A 19042-nucleotide genomic window follows, 5' to 3' on the forward strand; every position below is an offset into this window, starting at 1 on the left:
CATATGCAAGAAAATGGATAACGGGAAAGATTAAGAACACAGGGCCAGTCCTTTGCTCTCATCCTCTCCTCCCCAGCTGACCTGGTTGGGCCCTGCAGAGTTGCACCAGGATTTCAGCGATCTGTAGAGCACACAGGTGCTGACCCCATGGGCCCCAAACCAAGAGGTCTGGTGGACTTTGTGGATGAGAGAGTGCCTCTGTCTCTGTCGTCAGACCTGAGTCAGAGCCCTGCCCGGGCCTGCCCCTCTCCACAGCCAGCTGGGCCCCCAGATGGTAGCCGATGACTGTGGCTCCTCTGAGCCACACGAAGAAAGACTTCATCGTAGAGGGATTTTGATCCCAAATTCAAATTGGGTGACTCCCTCCTCTTGCCTCCCTCTCTTGTATTCTTCTCTCTCTACCTCATTCATGTTTTTAAATCATGCTAACTTGCTATGTTGAATGAAAGGGCTCTCTTATTCTTCTAACCCTCCTTGATATTCCTCCAAATGAGAGGTTACCTGGGACAGTGTGGTCAAGTGGTTAGAGCATAGACAGTGAAGTCAGAAAGATCAGAAATTAAATCTGAAATTTGCTGTGTAAACTTGGGCAAATCTGTTAACCTCTCTGAGCCTCTGTTTCTTACCATTAACCCAGGGCTAATTATTGAGAGCTAATGTGTGTTCAGAGCTTACTTAGCACCTTGTCTGGCACATAATGGGCTTCAGTGAGTGGTGGTTATTAAAGCAAAACAGAAAACAATAAGCTGGTGGCTTGATATCTCAGAAGAGTTCAGCTTTGAGCTTAGACGGTGTTTCTCAGGTTTGACTGCACATTAGAATCATCAGGAGAGCTTTGAAAAATCCTGATGCCCAGGCTTCACCCTGGCCCTATTACATCAGAGTCTTTGGGGGTAGGACCCGGGTTCCAGTCTTTTCTAAAGCTACCGAGGTGATTCCAGGGTGTGGACCAAGTGATGAAGCACTGGAAATGAAGCTGAGTGATAAACCCGCCCAGGGCACCCTCTCTGTTTGCTGCAGGATAGGTACTCAGAGAAGCCCCTCACCTCTGGGAATCCCCCGGAGGCCCATCACAGAGGCGCATCCTACAGCCCAGAGCCAAGAAGCCCAAACACCAAGCTGCTGGGAGCCAACTGACTCAGCCCTGCCTGGGGGCCCAGCGGCCTCTGCATGGTTTCCTGACACTGTGGTCAAGTGAAAGTGGCTCAGTTTCCCTCTGCCGTGGCAGGGAACCGGCCCCTGCAGTTTCTGTGAAGGCCAAAGCTGCTTGTTTCCAGCAGAGAGCAAGCGGGCCCTGCTCCACTCACCTCGGGACGCCTCCCTGTGCCGATGTCTCTATTTTCAGACTGTCATGCTGCATTCATAAATAACCCCTGGGAAATACTGAGTAGGTCCCAGTGCTGTTTACCTTTCCGCTCAGGAAACAGAGAGGGAGTTCAACAGACCCAATATCCGCTAGTCCCCAAAGGCTAATTATACCGATGACACATATTAAAAAGAAAAGGAAAAAAACCACAACAGGCTGCACTCCATCCACCAGGGAGCCCAAGAGTGGGATTTTCCAGAGGCCACCGGCACCTGCCCTCTCTTGCTTTCTGATGGTGGGGATTTTGCTCCAGCCCATGAATCCCTGGAATTTTGGGATATGGACAGTGGGTGGCCCTTCCCCAAGTGCCTGTGGCAGAGAATAGAGTGGAGAAAAATGAGCAAGAAGAGCAGAAAAAGAGAACAGGGCCTAAAAAGCATAAAGCAGACCACTTTGGCCTTTAGAACTAATCTGGGAAAGGAAAAATGAAAAACAAATGAATTAAAAGGGGGAAATACGGGTCCAGCCCTGTGGCAGAGTGGTTAAAGTTCCATGCACTCTGCTTCGGCAGTTTGGGTTCATGGGTTCAGATCCTCGGTGCAGACCTACTCCACTCCCCAGCCATGCTGTGGTGGTGTCCCACATATGAAAAAAAAAGTAGAGGAAGATTGGCACATGTTAGCTCAGGGCTAATCTTCCTCAAGCAAAAAAAGAAGACTGGCAATTCATGTTAGCTCAAGGCAAATCTTCCTCAGCAAAAAAAATAAATAAATAAATAAATAAAATAAATTTTTTTTAAAAGGGGGAAATCACATGGAACAGAAAAGTGAAAATACAAGTGAAGAAAGAATGAGGAAAATAATCATTTTCTCTTTGTCACTGAGTATTAGAACCATGGGTGAATTTTGTTCCATTTTTAAAAAATTATTTAATGGATATAAGTTTCTTTACAACAAAATAAACATTTTTAATTAATTAATTAATTATTTATTTATTTATATTTTTTGCAGGGAAAGATTCACCCTGAGCTAACATCTGTTGCCAATCTTACTCTTTTTTTTTTTTTCTCCCCAAAGCCCAAGTGCATGGTTGTATATCCTAGTTGTAAGTCCTTCTGGCTCTTCTATGTGAGCTGCCATCACAGCATGGCAACTGACAGAGGTGGTGTGATTCCATGACCAAGAACTGAACATGAAGTGTTCCGGTCACTGAAGTGGTAAGTGCCAAACTTTAACCACTAGGCCATCAGGGCGGGCTCAAAATAAAAATTTTTAGTTTAGAAAAGGATGATGACTCCAAACGGGATTATAAAGTGGTGCAACCACTTTGGAAAAGAGCATGGCTGCCCATACAGTACAGTTCAGCAATTCCAAATTTCGGTGTGTCCCTAGGTGCAGATGGTCGCCAAACACAGAGAGTGTTCATAAAGACCCTGTTACAGCCACAACCCAGAAACACCTCAAATGTCTGTTGACAGGAGAATTGGTAATTGCTGATATGCAGAGGACTAAAGAGCAGGGGAAGAATGAACTACAGCGGCACGTATCCGTAAAGATGAACCTCACAAGCAGAATATTGGGAAAAATAAACCAACAACAAGGCTGTCCTAGAAAAAAAAAGTTTTATACCATTTGTACAAACACCCCCCAAAAGCAAAATATTGTTTAGTGATAATCATATGTGGTAAAAGTATCTGAAAACCACAAAAGTCAGGATAGTGGTTATTACCTCTGGGAGGCGGGAGATGGGGAGAGGGAGTCAGGGACAGTTACAATCTGGAACGTTCTATGTCTTGAGCTTGTACCATGTTCACTTTATAACTCTTCTTTAAACCATACATATGCATTAAATGCCCTCTTTTTATATGTGATATATTTTACAATAAAAAAAAACTAAGGCGGAAGGTGATGAAGTAGCAGGGAAAACAGGAGGAACGAATGTGGAAAAGGACATGATGAAGAGAGGGAAGCCATTCTGACAAAAGGCAGGAGTCAAACTTTGAGCTGCAAAAATAGATCCAGCACTTGTTAGAGCCTGTATGCCGTTGCATCAGAAGGTGATGGTCCCTGGGGTTCATCCTCCTCTGGCTCCCCTCTAGTTATACACTCTCCCTGGATGATCAAGCACCCTCCTGGTCTGACAACCACTATCATGCTGATGATGACCAAAATTTCACCTCTAAGTCAGTCATTTTCATTGTGTCTTAGACTCCTTCTATACACTGAACGTTTGTGTGCCCAAAATTCATATGTTGAAACCTAATCCCCAACGTGATGATATTAGGAGGTGGGGCCCTTGGGAGGTGATCAGGTCATGAGGGTGGAGCCCTCATGAATGGGAATAGTATAAAAGACCCCAGAGAGGTTATGAGAGAGACCGCAGAGAGCTCTCTCACCCCCTCCACCACGTGAGGACACGGCAGGAAGCAGGCTGGCTATGAACCAGGAAGTGGGCCCCCACCAGACGGAATCTGCTGGCAGCTTGATCTTGGACTTCCCAGCTTCCAGAGCTGGAAGAAATAAATTTCTGTTGTCCATAAGCTACCCAGTCTATGATATTTTTGCCATAGCAGTCCAAACTGACTAAGCAGCTCCTATTGGACACATCCACTTGGCCATCCACACAGACACTCAAACACAACAGGGCTGGAAATAAGCATTATTTTCCCTTCACCAGTGATCTTTCTTCTGTGACTGTCTCCCTCCCTAAGTAGCACCACCACCCACCAGCATTTAGACTCATAGGAGTCATCCTTGTCTCCTTCCTCAGCGTTTTGCTCCATTTTATACAAACTCCTGAACTTTTTCTATGCTTCTTTCTGTCTCTCAAGTCTTTCGTGTATTTTTTCCCATCCCTACAGTCACTACCAGAGTTCAAGCCTCTCTGTATCTTTCCTAGATAACTTATAACAGCTTCTTACCTCCACTCCCAGCTTTCAGGCTGGGTGCCCTCAATTTCCTCCTCCACCTTCCGCCAGAATGAACTGCCTGGAACAGAAATCTGGCCATGTGACCCACCTGCTTAAAACTTGAATATCTGCTCACCACCTACAGGGTCAAGTTCCAGCTGTTAGCATCACGTGCAGAGCCTGCCAAAATCTAGCCCATTTTGATCCCTGCAACCTCGTCTTTCCTCTTTCTGACTCAAATCTTACACTCCTACATCATGGACCCGCTCGTAGGTCACCACACACACAGATCCTCCTCTTTCCTCATACCACCCACTCTGTCTCTAAGCTGCCCCCAACCCCAGCTACTCATCCTTTTAAGACCATCTCATTGTATCCTGAGGAGACAGCTCCTTCTTAGAGCCAGCAGGTTGTTGCCCAAGCCAAAATATTGGCCCTGGGTTGCCAGCGATTCCATTTTTTCCTAAGAGAAGTCAGAAATCTTGGTTTTAATGAGAAATCCAACAGTTTTACGTGAAATTTCCCAGTGTTTCAATATTGCCTCAAGTTTTTTGCCAACATTGTAGAGAGTCAAGCAAAAGACATCTGGATTCAGAATTCAGACTGTGAGCACCGTTTTGCAAATTTTGGTCAAAATGTTCCACACTAAGTTATCCAGATTTGCCTCTAATAATTCACCTAGTCCTCACACAGAGTATTCTTATTTCTCAAAGAGCAAAGTTTTTGGCTCTACATACAGACTTAACTGACAGTTGCTCAAAACAGCAGTAACCAGATTTAGTGCACATTTTTAGAAGAAAAGAGACATAGTTTAAAGCCTAATACTTTAATATTTAGAAACATACTTAACCCAGTGGTATATATTCGATTATCTGTTATAAAATATTAAAGAATGTTTTCAAACCATGAAAGTTTAAGTAATTGTACAGGAAAGAAGAAATAATGTCCTAGTTCAAGTTTTTTTTTTTTTGAGGAAGATTAGCCCTGAGCTAACTGCTGCCCATCCTCCTCTTTTTGCTGAGGAAGACTGGCCCTGAGCTAACATCCGTGCCCATCTTCCTCTACTTTATATGTGGGACACCTACCACAGCATGGCGTGCCAAGTGGTGCCATGTCCGCATCCGGGATCAGAACCAGTGAACCCTGGGCCACCGAAGCGGAACATGCGAACTTAATCACTGTGCCACCGGGCCGGCCCCAGTTTAAGTATTCTTGACCTTCCCCTCAATCCTGGTGTCATAGGGAAACTGAGTCACATGTCTCTTGTGTCCCATAATTCCCTTGGAACAGCCCCACCAGTACATCCACCACATTGTTTTTATATTTATCTGTTTAAGTGTTTATCTCCCTCAAAAGAGTATAAACTCTTGGCAGGGACAAATAAACTACCTACAGTATAAGGGTGTTAGGAGATTAAATGACGTAATAGAGTACAGTATCTAGAACAGTGGCTGGCATAGAGTAACGAATGTATGGGTACTTGTTTAAAAATAATTTTTTGTAGCCTAGCGTAGTGTCTGTTATATAGGAGTTATAACTGTTGAATGAGTAAAAAAAAAAGTAAATGAATGAACTCAACTTGGGCTAAAACTCTACTTGCTCTTGGTAACAGCCACGAACCATAGCGAAATCTTCTATTCGTATATTCCTCAGGGATTCCCAAACATGGATCAAATCTCATTATAACGAACCTGAGGACTGTGTCATTGCTGTGGTAAGCAGGCCACCAGGTGGGGCTTGGAAATGTTTTATTAGATAGAGTTTTTATTGTTGTGGTTGTTATACTTAGATGTGTTGTAATTGAATTTAACTAAGAGCTCCTCTAAAGCATGCATATACTCACAAGTCCCATGAGAATTAAAAAAAAATGTATAGGACGATAATCTCGCGTCCAAATTTTTCTACAGAAAAAACTACAATGTGCGCAACAATTTCTAAGATACCTCAATGCACTGGAACCTATGGCTTCTGACCTGGCATGGCACCAAGAAGACAATTTGTGGTCCTAAAAACTGTCCTTCCAAATTATTTCTGACTCTACGGCACATCAGCCTACTCCTTGTGCCTGAAGCAAGATCCTGTGGGAAGAGAGAGGAGAGACATTTTCAAATATGGTTTTGATCCCAGAAGTCCTATTGCTTGACAAATTAAACTAAATTAAATTAACTAAAAGTAATTTAGGAAATTCAGAAAAAGCAACATCACACACAACTGAATTTTCCCCTGAATGGAATCCCAGGACATTTCCCACCGAATTCCAGAACAGCCTGGAATGATGAGCTCCTATCTAACCTCTTAACAATGGCTCAGCATCTGGCTGGCTAAATGTGATGCATTCGTTCAACAAATTACTGGGCACCAATTCTGAGCAACTTTCTGTCCCAGCAGTGGGGACGGCATGGTGACTAAGGCACAGCCCCTCCCTACCAGGAGCTCTCTGAGGGAGACATCCACAGGGAGACAGGCCATTACGATACATTGCACCCATCCTCCCTCGGGGACAAACCGGAGGGTACCAGGGGCTACCTATTGTCTATAGCTGTAAGTAAAAACTTATCAGGGCCTTCATAAGAGTTTTGCAGCTAATCTCTTTTCAGATTTGCCCAGTGTTTCAGAATAAGATGCCAACCTTTCCCTAAAAAACAGAATAAAACAAAAACCACACCTAATCATCTCTCACTGATGTGTCTCCCAGACTTGAGTTAATGAGCATTTACTGCTCCAAAGCAAACAGCTTTAAAAACCTGCCTTGGTTTTCCCTATTTGGACAAGTGTCTAATATTGTTTTGTTTTGTTTTGTTTTGTTTTTAGGAAGATTAGCCCTGAGCTAACCACTGCCAATCCTCCTCTTTTTGCTGAGGAAGACTGGCCCTGAGCTACCATCCATGCCCATCTTCCTCTACTTTATACATGGGACACCTACCACAGCATGGCTTTTGCCAAGTGGTGCCATGTCCCCACCCGGGATCGGAACCAGCGAACCCTGGGCTGCCAAGCGGAACGTGCGAACTTAACCTCTGTGCCACGGGGCTGGCCCCCTCTAACATTGTTTTTATTTTCGCTGAGTTATTGGCTATAATAATAATTTGTGGCAGTGAATTCTCCCAGGTTACTATTCGCTGTGAAAGGGAAAGGACCATGTTCCACTGATTTTCAAGGATAATTTGTCAAGTTTTTGTGCGGTATCAAAAAAAATCTTCAATTATTTGAAAAGGCTATTAAAATACTCTTCTCTTTTCCAACTGAGTGTCAAAGTGAGGCTGGATTTTCTTCATATACTTGAACTAAAACAACATATTGCAAGAGACAGAATGCAGAAGCATATATGAGAATCTAACTGTCTTCTATTAAGCCAGACATTACAGAGATCTGAAAAATGCAAAACAATGCCAGTTTTATTAATAACTTTGTTTTGGAAAATATAGTTATTTTTCATAAAATATGCTATTTGTGTGAACATGTACTGGGTATGTTATTTTCAAATGAATTAAGTAAATATTTTTAAATGTCTTTTTCATTTTTAATAAGGTAAATATCCAATATAAACCATATAACCAATATAAACCAGCTCTTTGCTGTCTTTTTGAATTAAACTTTTTATCTTGAGATAGTTATAGATTCATATACAATATATTAATTATTAATACAACGTATATGTAGTTAGTTATTATGTACATATTGTAATAAGTAATACAGAGAGGTATCAGTTACCTTTTACTCAGTCTCCTGAGTAATGTAACATCTTGCAAAACTATAGTACAATATCACAATGCAGATATTGACATTGCTACAGTCAACATGCTGAATGTTTCCATCACCACAAGCATCCCTCATGTTGCCCTTTTATAGCCACACCCACTTCCTGCCACCTCCACCCCCTCCTTAATTGCTGGCAACCACTAGTCTCTTCTCCATTTCTATAAGCTTATCATTTCAAGAATGTTATATAAATGGAATCATACAATATACAACCTTTTGGAATTGGCTTTTTTCGCTCCACGTAATACTCTGGAGATTAATCCAAGGTTTTGCGTATGTTAATAGTTCATTTTTTTATTGCTGTACCATAGTTTGTTTAGCCTGTGAAGGACTCGTTGAGGGACGTCTGGGTTGTCTTCAGTTTTTGTCTATTACAAGAAAAGCTGCCATACATATTGTTGAACAGGTTTTTGTGTGAACACAGTCTTTGTTTCTCTGGGATAAACACCCAGGAGTATAAACGCTAGGTCATATGGTAGTTGCAGGTTTAGTTTTTAAAGAAGTTGCCAAACTGTTTTCCAGAGTGGCCATACATTTTACGTTCCTACGAGCTAAGTATAAGTGATTCAGTTCCTCTGATTGCATCCCTACCAGCATTTGTTGTTAATATTTTTTATTTAGGCGCTCTGATATGTTTGTCGTGATGGCTCATTGTGGTTTGGGTTTGCATTTCACTAAGCAGCTAATGATGTTGAACATCTTCTGACATGCTCATTTGCTATCTATATGTTTTCTTTAGTGAAAGTCTCTTCACATCTTTTGCCCATGTGCTACTTGGACTGTTAGCTCTTTTCCTGGTGAGTTTTTAGAGTTCTTTATATATTCTAGATAATACTCCTTTGTTGGATATGTGGTTTGCAAATATTTTCTCCCACTCTGTAGCTGGTCTTTTCGACCTTTTAACAGGGTCTTTCTCAGAGTAATCTGTATGCCATTTATTGCCTTTTCTTACCTTGTCACAGCGGCAGGAACTTCTAGCACTGTGTTGAATAAGAGTGGTGAGAGTGCACATCCTTGTCTTGTTCCTGATCTTAGGGGGAAAGCATTCCATCTTTTACCATTCGGTATAACGTTAGGAATAGGTTTTTTGCACATGCTGTTTATCAAGTCGAGGAAGTTCCCTTCTATTCCTATTTCCTCAGGAGTTTTTAGCATCAATGAGTGTTGAATTTTGTCAAATGCTTTGATTGATAAGATCACGTGATTTTTCTTCTTTAGCTTGTTAATATGGTGGATTATGTTGATTGATTTTCAAATACTGAATTAGCCTTGCATCCCTGGAATAAATCCCAGTTGGTAATGGTGTATAATTCTTTATATATATTGCTAAATTCTATTTGATAATATTTTGTAAAAGATTTCTATGTCTATATTCATGAGGGATATTGGTCTGAAATTTTTGAAATATTTTTTAAATTTTTTAATTCTTTAAAAAAAACTAAAACTTTAAAAATTCTTTTTGTCTGGGTTTCCTATTAGGGTAATACTAGTTCCATAAAATGAAATGGGAAGTTTTCTCTCTCTTCTGTCTTCTGGAAGAGATTGTGTAGAATTTATATTAATTCTTTTTTAAGTGAATGGTGGAACTCTCCAGTGAAACCCTCTGAGCCTATAGATTTCCTTTATGTGAGTTATTTAATTACAAATTCAATTTCCTTAATAGTTATAAGGCTATTCAAATGATCTATTTTTTATTGAGTGAGTTATGGTTATTTGTGTTTTTTGAGGAAGTGGTCCATGATCCTAGATGTCAAATTTATGTGTGTACACTTGTCCATAATATCACATATTATCTTTTTGGTATCTTCAGGATCTGTAGTCATATCCTCTGTTTTATTCCTGATGTTAGTAATTTGTATTTTCTCTCTTTTTGCTTGATAGAGGTTTATCAATTTTATGATCTTTTCAAATAACCAGCTCTCTGTTTCATTGATTTTTCTTAATCTGAAAACAGATGCTTTTCTGTTTTCAGTTTCATTAATTTTTGCTCTTACTTTACTATTTTCTTTCTTCTGCTTGCTTTGGGTTTAAGTTTTTGAAGTAGGAGCTTAGATTATTGCTTTGAGACTTTTCCTCTTTTCTACCGTGTGCATTTAGTGCTATAAATTTCCTTCTCAGCATTGCTTTATCTGTATCCTACAAATTTTGATTTGTTGTATTTTCATTTTCATTCCTTTCCATGTATTTTAAAACTTTTTTCTTGTGACTACCTCTTTGACCTGTGGATTATTTGGAAATGTGTTGTTTAGTTCCCAATTGTTTGGAGATTTTCCTGTTATCTTTCGTCATTTATTTCTAGTTTGATTCTTTTGTGGTCCTGTGGATTCTTGAAAAGAATGTGTATTCTGCTGTGTTGGGTGTTCTATAAATATTGTTTAGATTCTGTGGATTGATAATGTTGTTGAGTTCTTCTAGATCCTTATTGATTTTATGTCTAGTTGTTCTATCGATGTTGAGAAAGGTATTTTGAAGTCTACCACTATAATTGTGAATTTGTCTATTTCTCTTTTCAGGTATATCAGTTTTTTGTTCACATATTTTGCAGCTCTGATGTTTGGTGCATACACAACTAGGATTGCTGTGTCTTCTTGGTGGATTGACTCTTTAATGTTCCCCTCTTTCTTTAGCAATTTCGTTTACTAAGAAGTCTACTTTGGTACTAATATAGCCATTTCTGCTTTTATCTGTTAATGTTTGCATGATGTATATTTTTTCATCCTGCCTATATTGTTATGTTTGAAGTGAGTTTCTTGTAGACAGCATATGGTTGAGTCATATTTTTTTAAACCACTCTAATAATTTCTGTCTTTTAATTGTCGTATTTAGGCCATTCACATTTAATATAATTATTGGTATTTTAGGGCTTAAGTCTACCATTTTATTTTTTGTTTTCTGTTTGTTCTCTCTGTTTTTAATTTTTCTTTTTCCTGCCTTCCTGTGTATTACTTGAGCTTTTTCTAGGTTTTTCCTTTTTTTTTTTTATCTCTAGCATTTTTTATTGGACTTCTTTTATAGTTTTCACTCATTTATCTAGGTATTACATTGTATACACAGTATTCTGTGCACTGTGATAAATTATATATCATTTTACCAGTTTGACTGAAGCATAAAAATCTTACCTCCCTTTATGTCCTTTCACTCTCCCCCATTTACAAAATAGTTGGCTTAAATATTTTCTCTAAATACACATAGAACTGCATCATACAGTGTTGTAAACTTTATTTTAATCATTAGACATTATTTTCAAAACTCAAGGGGAAAAGGAAAGCCTATTATATTTAGCCATAGTTTTGCAAACTTTCTTTCTTCCATCTTGATGTTCCAAGGTTCCTTCTTTTATCATTTGCTTTTGTTTAGAGAACTTTCTTTAGCTATCCTTTAGAGTAGGTGAGTTGGTGACAAAAATCTCTTAGTTTTCCTTCATCTGAGAATGTCTTGATTTCCCCTTCATTCCTGAAAGATATTTTTGCTGGGAATAGAATTCTGGTTGACAGTTGTTTTCTTTCTGCACTTGAAAAATATTATGCCACTTCCTTCTGGCCTCCATGGTTCCTGATGAGAAATCTGCTGTCATTTAAATTGTTTTTCCCCTTTAGGTAAGGTGTCATTTTCCTCTGACTGCTTTCAAGATTGTCTTTCTTTAGTTTTCAGACTTTTAATCATGATATGTCTTTGCATGGATTTATTTTGGTTTATCCTGTTTGGAGTTTTCTCAGCTTTTTAAATCTGTAGGTTTATGTATCTTTCCAAATTTGGGAAGTTTTCAACCATTATTTTTTTGAGTTCTTTTTCAGCCTCATTCTCTCCTCTCCTTCCAGAATCCCATTACATGAATGTTAGATCTTTTGTTATGATCTCATAGGTTCCTGAAGATCTGTCCTTTTTTTTCCCGTTTGTTTTCTCTTTGTTGTTCACATTAGGTAATTTCTATTGTTTTGTCTTCCAATTCATCAATTCTTTACTTTGTCCTTTCCATTCTGTTGTTGAGCCCATCCACTGAGCTTTTTATTTCTGTTACGATATTTTTCACCTCTAAAATTTCTATTTGGTTCTTCTTTCCATCTTCTATTTCTATGCTGAGGCTTTCTATTTTTTTTAAGCATGGCCAAAATTGCTTGTTGAAGCATTTTTATCATGGCCGCTTTAAAATCTTTGTCAGATAATTCTATTCTCTGTCTTCTAAGTGCTGGTATCTATTAATTGTCTTTTTTCATTCAGTTTGAGATTTTCCTGGTTCTTAGTACGACAAGTGATTTTTGATTGAACCTGGACATTTTTGATTACGTTATGAGACTGAATCTTATTTAAATCTTCTCTTTTAACTGGCTCTCTCTGTACAACTCTGGCGTGGAAGAAGGGGGAGCATTCCCTCGTTACTGCCAAGTGGAGGTGGAAGCGCAGGTTCTCCACTCAGTCTCTAGTGGCAGCCAAGGTAGGAATCCTTAATACTGCTGGACAGATGTGGGAGTTCCAGCTACCCATGTGGTCTCCAGTGACAACACGGTGAGAGCAGCCCCATTTCCTCTAGGAAATGGTGCAGGTCCTGACTCTCCACTAAGCTTCCTCTGACACCACCCCTTGAGGTGGGAGGGGATGATGCCTCATTACTGCCAGGTGAGAGTAGATAGCCAGGTGCCCCACATGATCTCCACTGACAGTATGTGTGAGTGAGGGGGTCTCATGATAGGCTGACTGGGAGGAAAGTTCCAGCTCCCTACTTGTCCTTCTCTGACACCACCGTGGTGGGGGTGTTAGGGTGCCTCATTACAGCCTTGTGAGGGTAGAAGTCAAGGCTCCCCATTCGGCCTTTGCAAGACGGGTTTTGGTGTGTCTGTGTTTTTTGGCTGGAGTAGAGTGGTTACTGTCTAAAAGCTTTCTGTCTTGCTAAGCTGCCCATTTCCTGGTCCTTCAGCTAGAGAGAGGAGACTTTTTTTGGATATTTCCTGTCCATGGATGGTTCTTGATTGCCAGCTTCTTGAGTTCCAAGTCTTGGATAATATGAGGCAAAAAGTAAACCCAGGGAACTCACCACTGCGTCATTCCTTGAGTTGCAATGTCCCTAGACAGTCTGCCATCTTCTCTTCACATTTTAGAGCTTTCTTTTGTTTGTTTTATATACATTTTCTATGGTTTTTAGTTGTACTTAGTGGGAAGGATATGGAAAAGTTTGTCTAATTCATCTGACAGAGCAGAAGTCTCCTCAATAATTTGTGAAGAGTGTGAAGGGTCCTGGGTTTGAGAACCCCTGGTCTAGAGGAAACAAAATGTGTAAATCATAGATCCTTGCTCTCAAGTTTATAATCTTGCTGTGAATGTGACATCTCAGAAGTTTTTAACATTAGGTCTTTATGTTAAACTATATATTTTTTAATAAAGTAAGCTATCACCAATCATAAAAGTTCACAAAAGTTCATAAAAGTAGTTATCTTTTTAGGGTTGAGGCTCACTTTTCTGCTCTCCACCCTAGCACACCACACTGCACCACAGCACACTGTACTGACAGGCATTGCAACAACATGTGTTTGTGTAGCCCGTGACGGTTTACAAAGGGCTTTCATGTACATTATGACATTCAGTCCTCACAACAGCCATATCAGGTTGACAGGACTGCTATTATCATTCCCAGGGCTGACGTTTGGCTGGCACACATCCATACAGCTCTACTGGCTGCTTAAATAACAAAATATTTCTGTAAAAGCTGCTGTGTTGAAACCCCAAGCATCCCTCTGCCACCTGTCCTCTCATCTCCTAATAGTCCTGCAGATAAAAGGTCAACACTGGGCCAAGATGTGCCTGTCAGATCAGATTGGGTGGTGCCCAGGCCACTCGTGTTTATCAAATGCTTTGACTATCACCTTAGTCTACTCATGAGACACTGAGGCTCCAAGAACAGGTGACTCGCTCATGGTCTTCTCTCAGGGATTTCAGGACCCAAACACCCAGAACTTTCTTGAGCCAATGAATAGATAGAGAAGTATAGGCAGTGGGGCTGACCGGCAGCCCCTCTGAGGTCGCTGCACACACCCTGCTCATTTCTCTTGCCTCTCTGTACCTTGGCCCCTGCTCTTCCCCCAAACAACTGAGAGCACCTGACCCTGCTTCTCCCGGAGCCTCAGCTCCCCTATCATTCCCCCTCGAAACTTCCCTGCAGCACACCTGCCCTGAGCCCCTCACACACACCAGCTTTTTGGGGGGAGAAAGGGGACTCTATATGAATCACACATGTCCATTTCATATTTCTCCCCAGAGAGCATACACTCCTTGAGGAGAAGGACCACATCTTATAATCCCACATCATCTGGAGCACAGTGTTATGCCCACAGTGGGTTCTCCAGAGCCCATCAAAGACACCAACTGATTGGCAGGTCATCAGAGGCAGAGCATGGGATGTCGGAGACAGGAAGATGTGATCACGCAACAGTCTCTTGCTCTCCCCTTTCTCTTGCTGCTTTTCCCCCGCTGAAAGTTTCATACACACATGACCACTCGTGAAACAATATATGCGTGACTCCAAATGTGTTACTCTTCTGCCCAAGAACATTAAAGGAAAGGTCTTCACTTGATAGTTATATGATTGGTGGGTGCTCACTCCTCATACAATTTCTTGGATATATATGTTTAAACAACAACAACAAAATGACATAAACTTTGACGAGTTAATGCGTAAGTGGAACTCTTCGACTCTGACCATCTGAGAATAACTCAGTTGGCAAGTTTGGGAGAATAACCAAGTCAGCTGCACAGTGTCAGGGGCTCTGGCTGTGCTGTTTCATGTCGCTCAAGTGGCCCTCCCAGGACAACATAATCATTTTCAGAAAACACTGCATGAAAACCTCTCAGTCCATGGCGGCCAACTTGGGGCGGGATGACCCTGATCTAGATGAGGTGGTTCCTAATTTCTGAGGCCTGACAGGCTGAGACAACACTGACCAACAGCAGTGGCTGGGCAGGTCTGCGAGGGGACAGCGTGGATAAAGAATTCCTCTTGAGCTGCAGTAGCGGAGTGCCTGGCTTGGGATGATCAGCCTGCACCCCCTCGGATCCCTGCCCCTCCTGAGCCGCCTCCTGCTCTGACTGGAGGGGCTTTGAGGGAACCCTGTTACCAACACACTGAGAATTCAGACATTTCCTGTGAGTGGCCAGCCATGCAGTTTGGTCCACAGTTTGCTTCTAAGAAAGATTCTGTGAGAAGGTGGAGAGGAAAAGGAGAGGACTAAAACTGGCAAGGAAGGAGAAAGGGGGAAGAGGAGACTGAGAGAGAAGGAAGGTAGAGAGGAACCAGGCCTCCTGCCAGCGCTGCTGGGTGCCACCACAGCCGTCAGTCCGCGTGGGGCGGCTCCGGGCCCTGAGGAGGTGGGGCGTGGGCTGCCTCATGGCCCAGCACCTACGTGTCTGCTTTTCTAGCACTTCCACAAGAAAACAACCTGAAGCATAAAACTTGCCATCGTTTGCTGCCGTCAGAGTGGAAAAGCTGAGGTGACTGAAGAACACACGTGTTCTGTGAGAGGACTGAGAGAGTGAAATGGGCCAGCAGGGAGGAAATGAGGACCGAGAGGGGCCTCAGGTGGCCCAGAGCCCGCCTCCTATTAACCAAGCCTCATGGCCATGCCTTCTCTCTCTGTCTTTCTCTCATAAACAAACATGCACACACAGGCACACAGATACACACACACACACACACACACACACACACACATACTGCCCTTACTTCACAAGTAACAAGGCCTGCATCCCCTTTCCTGCATGCTGGGCTCCGGTTAGATCCTCAGCTAAATGTAGAAACTCCCTCTATTGCTCTGCCCAGGTGATCTGCGTCTTAACAGGCCTTTTCACGACACAGCCACACCCCCAGGCGGCACCGGGCCCTGGTGCAGCTGTGCTGGAAGCAGGCTGGGTTTTGTGCCCTCCATCCCACCCCACCGGCCCAGGCCTGACCCGGTCACACTCAGGACTCTCCCCTTTGCTCTATCCGTGTGGACTATAGATACGAGAACTTTATTTTTGCATAACTACGATTGTGGGCGGCTAAAGTATCTAAAGAAAAACAAAATAAAATCTCTTTACAGTTTTCCCTCTTGTAAACATTCTATTCCCCAAGGGTTGGGGAGCTCTGAAGAGAGTAGTTTTCCCAACGATAATTGCACCTTTAACCAAACTGCAGCCCTGTGTCTGAATCCGCAATGCCCAGGGAGTTGTTTATTTTGTGTGAGCCACACCCACTGTTTAGTTCTCTAACGCCCGAGGACTGGTGTCCAGGAGCCCCCACCCCAGGCCGACACCTCACTGCTCCCAGCAAGCCAGAGGCATGACTGGGCCCGACTGGGAGGGCTCCCTGGAGTGGGCGCCCGCTGTTCCACCCGCCCAGCCGTGGGCGGCCCAGATGGAAAACAATACCCCCTTTCACGGGAGGCAGGTGGTTTTGTTGCAACATGGAGTGAGAAGAGGCAGGCCTAACTGTGAGAGGCTGTTCTGGAAATGGAAGGAAATACATTTCCAGAGGGAAGGGGCTGATCAAGGGCTGTCAATGTGCCTGGCCCTCACGCCACTCCAGGGCTGAGAGCCAGCTGGTAGACTCGGGCACGGCCGAACCGTTGCTAAAATATGGAGATACTTTGGTTCTGAGGGTTAAGTAGCGGCTGCTCCTAGCCCTGCCGTGTCCCCAGCCGCCTCGGCCTCCCTCTGCAATGTCCCTGGACTCTCCCACGGCCCAGTGATTGAGGATTCATCCCAGGTCCCTCCAGGAACTGGCCCTTCTCCCACTGGTCAGCACCGTAAGTTCTGACTGTCACATGTTTCAATCACAACCTTGGAGCACCTTCTTCATAAAACCTCACCCACGCCCACCTCCATCGGAATGAACTGCCCTTGTGAGAAGTCAGATAGCGCATCGCTTACACGGCAGGCCTTCACCGCTTCTTCCGTGCAATTTCTATGTTGTGTGGTCGTGTATAGTCAGTTCTGTCTCCCCCTTCCAGGGCCTGTGAACCACTCACCCAGAGTTCCCCAGAACGTAGCACAGAGTAAATGCCACATACGTGTTTGCAGCGTCGGTCGGAATCAGGGCTGGCTTGGAGGACGGGCGACGGGAGGAGACAGGAGTCCTGTTGAGAAGAAGGACGGGTCTGTGCGTCCAGGAGTGTGCAGGGCCTGAGGGAGTATTTCTGCCATCTCTGCTGATCTGGATGGATGTAGGACATGCAGACAGGTTTGGGTGGTGGTGAGGAAGCCACAAAGCAGGACAGCCCGGAATGAATGTGGCCAGACAGGACGGATGACAGGCTTCGCCCGCCCGTTGGGCTGTTCGGCTCTGCTCAAACTGAGGCTGCCTGTTGGGAATGTTAGCTTCTGCTCACTGAGGCTCTGAAGGGAAGCGACTCAGTGTGGTTATCCAGGAGGTGCTTGGCTGGAAGAGACCTCAAGAAGGCCTCTCATTCACCCCCAGCCCCCACAAACAGATAAAACGACCTAGCACTGGCCTCTCTTTCCAAAGCTTCTCGGACTTGTGATGCTGTCCACAGAGCCAGGAAAGGTGTAGAAACCCACGGGACAGCAATCCTGCCTACCGAGGCTGCTCCTGGCATGGAGCGCCAGCAAGGGGACGGCTGCAGGCCAGCGGTGGAGAGGGGGCTCGTGGAGTCCGAATCTTATACAATCTGGGGGATGCCCTTTCAGAGAAATAATCCAAAATTGCAAACAGAAACTGAGGTTCAGGGCCTTGGGAGGAGTCCACACAAGGAAGGGGCCTGGATCTTACACTTCGTGAGCTTCCCAGTCAATTCACCTCTGGTGCAAACTAAGAAGCAGCAGGAGGGGTGCGTATTCGTTTCCTGGGGCTGCCAGTAACAAAGGCCCACAGACTGGGCGGGTTACAACCACAGAAATGCGTTGTCTCACAGTTCCAGAGGCTGGAGGCTGAAATCAAGGTGTGAGCAGAGCCACGTTCCCTCTGAAACCTGCAGAGGAAGCTTCCTCCCTTCTGATGGTTTATGGGCAATCTCTAGCCTTCCTTGGCTTGCAGCTGCATGACTCCAGTCTCTGCCTTCATTGTCACATGACACTTTCCCTGTGTGTCCCTGTCTTCACGTGGTCTTCTTCTAAGGACACCAGGTATATTGAATGAAGGGCCCGTCCTACTCCAGTATGACCTCATCTTAACTAATTATGTCTGTAATGACTCTATTTCCAAATAAGGTCACATTCTGAGGTATCGAGCATTAGGACTTAACATGTCTGTTTTGGGTGACACAGTTCAACCCATAACAGGTTGGGGGGGGCAGGGTGGGGGAAGGATCGGTGGTGGAAGCAGATGGAGCCACTCTGGAAGCTTAGGGTTGGGAAATGCCCAGTTGCTGCTCCACTGGGCTCTCTGATTGAGAACACTTTCCCCACCCCTTCTCCAGGCCACGAGACTAAAACAGAATCTCCCCAGACACTGGTGGTCCAAGGCCCAGCTGCTTCCTCTTTACTCTTAGCATCTTTACTCCCACAGACGTGCAGCATCTCTTTGCTGGTCCCAAAGAACCCTGGTGGTTTCCACCTAGAACCATTCTGCTGTCCCTGTGAGTGTGGGTGGAGCACTTGCTGGGAGCATTCACACCCCCGACACTCTGGTCCCGGATCCCTGAGAGTTCACAGCCTGGTGAAACACCATCAATGAAGATTTGCCCACAAAGCACCTTGCTGATGAATCCACAACCACAGGGCCACAGGGGCCAACTCCCAGTGCTCCCTGAGCTAAGTGAAAGGGGTGGATGCACAGGTGGTTAAAGCAGCAGGTAATTTGGGCTGGAATACATCGCTGTTTATGGTTTTCCTTCCTCTAAGAGGTTTGCCTCCTAATTGTGTCTTGCTTAATCTCCAAAATGAATTTACGTTTGCTGAGCACATAGCAAGGGATAGGAGCAGCTGAAAGAGTTCCGGGTGGCAGGGAAAAGCCAGGCTGGGATTAAAAACAGACAGATCATCACAAGATGGGTGCTCCACATACATTCAGTAAACCCTGAGCCTGCCTGGCAACATCAAGCATGAGCTGGCCTCGTTGCTTCAACATTCTAACTAACCGAATGCCA

At 43.7% G+C, this 19042-nt stretch overlaps 1 long non-coding RNA gene across 1 annotated transcript in view; it reads right to left on the minus strand.

Annotated features, from left to right (window-relative positions):
- The window catches only part of LOC103561700 (uncharacterized), a 74697-nt gene extending 56687 nt beyond the window's left edge, over positions 1-18010 (minus strand). The window contains exon 1 of the long non-coding RNA XR_011537106.1: positions 17009-18010. This is a non-coding gene — a long non-coding RNA (uncharacterized lncRNA). The remainder of the gene's footprint in view (positions 1-17008) is intronic.
- Between the last annotated feature and the right edge of the window lie 1032 nt (positions 18011-19042).

The sequence above is a fragment of the Equus przewalskii genome, chromosome 2 (genome assembly GCF_037783145.1).
Source record: "Equus przewalskii isolate Varuska chromosome 2, EquPr2, whole genome shotgun sequence".
Lineage (NCBI taxonomy): Eukaryota > Metazoa > Chordata > Mammalia > Perissodactyla > Equidae > Equus > Equus przewalskii.